Below are 3,205 nucleotides of genomic sequence, written 5' to 3'. Positions count from 1 at the left end.
ATCTAGAGCTTTGGTGAAGGAAATTTTATATGCAATATTTTAAAATAATTTTGTGCCTGAAACCAAGCTGGTGTACCATCAGAAAGCAAAGATGTCGCTATCTCAGCCACCCATGGAAATAGTTTTGGTTTTTGAAATATTTCAGATTTCAGAATTCTGGCTAGAGGAAACTCAATGTATACAGAGTTTAAGTCATTCATTTTTAAAAGTAACCCAAGATGTGACTGGAATCCTGAGAAACACTTGCCTATTGCCTGGTATAGCAGAAACAAGACTTTGAATTTAAAAATTCAGAGCCTTTGGAATCAAGTGAAATCTTAAGAAGGCTTGGAAATACAACCAGTTCTGGAGCAGAACATTGAATATACGTACATGTTTTTTTAAAAATAGATTCTACTCAGTGCATGAAAAAAATACTAATCTTGGGCAAGTCACACTCTCTCAGCAAAAGCAAATGTCCTCTGAACAAATCTTGTCAAGAAAAACACATGGCAGGTTTGCCTTGGGGTTGCCAGAAGTCGGAAACAACTGAAGGCACACAATAACTTGAACGATGAAAGGTTTCTTGAAACAGAAGCTCTTTTCAGAGCCTCGGTGTGTGTTTGTGCTTATATGTACCTGTATGATTTGGGAATTATATGCTGTAATCACAGTATGTTACTGTTGCTTTTCCATTTCCTGCTATGTTTTTTGAGTTGTTAAAGGGGAAGATGTCAAATCTGAGAAGTTTTATGGAGGGCCAGCATGGCTTAGTGGTCTGAGTGTTGGACGACGCCTCTGGAGATCAGAGTTCGAGTCTCGCCTCGGCCATGGAAAGCCACTGGGTGCCCTTGGGCAAGAAGGCACACTCTCTCAGCCTCCTCAGGGGAAGGCCATGGCAAGCCTCCTCTCAACAGACCTTGCCAAGAAAATCCCAGGATAGGTTGGTATTACGGTTGTGGTCACAAGTCAGAAACAACTTGAAGGCCCACAACTCAACAACAACAACAACATGCCAAAATGCCTCTGGAGGGGCACATTTTGAAAGTGGCTAGAAACCATTCATCATTGCACTAATATTGTAACTTCACTCTCGCTTGTTAATGCTACCTCTGGAATTGAAATTCAGCTCCCCAAAAGTAGCTCTAAGAGGTTAAGTCCAGAGTTGAAGTATTCTGCCTGGTGCTTCCCCAGACTACAAATCCCAGGACTCCACGCTGCTCCCAAACTGCTTTTATTGTACAGTGTGAGTTCTGGTGCCCCTCCAAACTACAAATCCCAGGATTCAATAGCTATGGCAGTTACAGGTGCTGTCAAACTGCTTTTATTATACACTGTGGGCTGTAGTGGGTCCTCGTACTACAAATCCCAGAATCCCACATTTTCAAACGGCTTTTATCCTGCAGTGTGGTGGTTAAACCTCTAGGGGGCAGCATTCTGTGGCAAGCAGTCCCTCCTTCATGAGAGAACCTATCTGCGCCTGCGCCAATTTCTTTCCTCCTAAGGGTTGAGGCAACAGAGCTCTTGCGCCTAGAGCGGCCCCTGCGTGTGTGGGGCTGTGGGACCGGAAGTGGGTGTCCCCTTTTTCTTCTTCCTCCTGCTTCCGGTGCGTCGCCGTATTTCTCCCGGGTGCGAAAGTGCCCTTTGTATGTGTCTCCATCGTTGGCGCAATGGAGGCTCCTCCGCGGGACTCTTAGGAAGGAGAGCATGCAGAGAAGGAGGAGCAGCAGAAGCAGCAGCAGCAGCGAAAGGAGTGAGGAGGAGGCACTGGATAGTAGCATTGATATTAATATCATGATCATTATTGCTATTATAAGGGGAGGAGGGGCAGAGACAGCTATGCATCCCAATAGACTCAGACATATTCAGATGTAATGAGGAGGGACTCCAGTTGGGACTCAGGGCTTCGTTTCCAGAACTGGGTGGCTTTGCACTGAGCTCCATGGAGGGGAATATATGTATTATTATTATTATTATTAAAAGGGGAGGAAGTGGAAAGAGGGACAAATATATTCAAATATATTGGGGGGTGGGGACTGTTGGGCTAGCCACTCAGTACTTTATTTCTTTCTATTTAACTCAGTGGAGAAGGAATGAGGCCCAAATGCAAAGTAATCTAATAATGGAAATAAGATTATTCTATATTATTATTATTCTTATATTGTTATTATTAGAGGTGGAAGGGCCTATACATTCAAATATATTCAAATATAATCATGGGGAGTGTTGGGTCTAACCAGTCACTACTTTATTTCCAAAGATCCAAATGCAAAGTGATCAAATTTTGGAAATTATTATTATTATTAGAAGGGAAGGGAGTGGTGGACGGTCATAAATATATATTTAATTTTTATATATCCTTAATGCATTTAAATGGGAAGGGGGTTTAATGAGTTGTTTAGGGAGGGGGTCCCAACTAGCCAAAAGCCACCCATTTTCTAGGGTTTCAGCCTTCCACAACTCTCTGGGTTTTATTCGAAGACATAGCCATGTTAGTCTAGAGGATTAGTATACAGAGCGATCTTGTAGCACCTTTGAGGCTCACTGAAAGAAAGAAGTTGGCAGCATGAGCTTTCCTAGACATAAGCATACTTAGATTTAGGGTCTGAGGATGTAGGCTTAAACCTATGAAAGCTCATGCTGCCAACTTCTTTCTGTCAGTGAGCCTCAAAGGTGCTACAAGATCGCTCTGAGTTTTTCCTCCTGAGGAGACCTCAAAGTGGGGGAAAGAGGGAGAGGATCAGTATTTAATCTGTTGGGAGATTATGAGAGTGATGTTTTGAGAATAATCCCAAATCACGTGCCTAAATACTGTTGTTGTTATTGTGTGCCTTTGAGCTGTTTCTGACTCATGGCAACCCTAAGGTAAGGCTATCATGGGGTTTTCTTGGCAAGATTTGTTGAGAGTGGGTTTGCCATTACGATCCTCTGAGGCTGAGAGAGTGTGACTTGCCCTAGTTCACCCAATAGGTTTCATGGCCGAGCAGGGAATCAAACTCTGGTCTCTAGACTCATAGTCTAATACTGAAACCACTGTGCCACGCTGGCTCTCATACTAAATACTATTGAGCTTTTAAGCCTACTTTTCTTGGTGATTCGTTCCCCTCAATTCTGATGGACTGGCTTTCCAGGAGTTGTTTGTAGGTTTGCACTCTTAAGGTTGTAATATCATGTGTATTGGACAAATCATTGCATAAGGTGGAACCATACTTCTGAGTAGCTAAAT

At 43.0% G+C, this 3,205-nt stretch overlaps 1 protein-coding gene across 1 annotated transcript in view; it reads left to right on the top strand.

The window, feature by feature from the left end:
• The first annotated feature begins 1,644 nt into the window (after positions 1-1,644).
• Positions 1,645-3,205, top strand: part of LOC121921817 — a 194,093-nt gene continuing 192,532 nt past the window's right edge. The window contains exon 1 of the mRNA XM_042450408.1: positions 1,645-1,732. The gene's annotated coding sequence lies outside the window, so the exon portion shown is untranslated. The remainder of the gene's footprint in view (positions 1,733-3,205) is intronic.

This window comes from Sceloporus undulatus, chromosome 2 (genome assembly GCF_019175285.1).
Source record: "Sceloporus undulatus isolate JIND9_A2432 ecotype Alabama chromosome 2, SceUnd_v1.1, whole genome shotgun sequence".
Taxonomy (NCBI): domain Eukaryota; kingdom Metazoa; phylum Chordata; class Lepidosauria; order Squamata; family Phrynosomatidae; genus Sceloporus; species Sceloporus undulatus.
The sequence above is the reverse complement of the archived record's forward strand: the minus strand, read 5'-3'. Positions and strand labels throughout refer to the sequence as shown.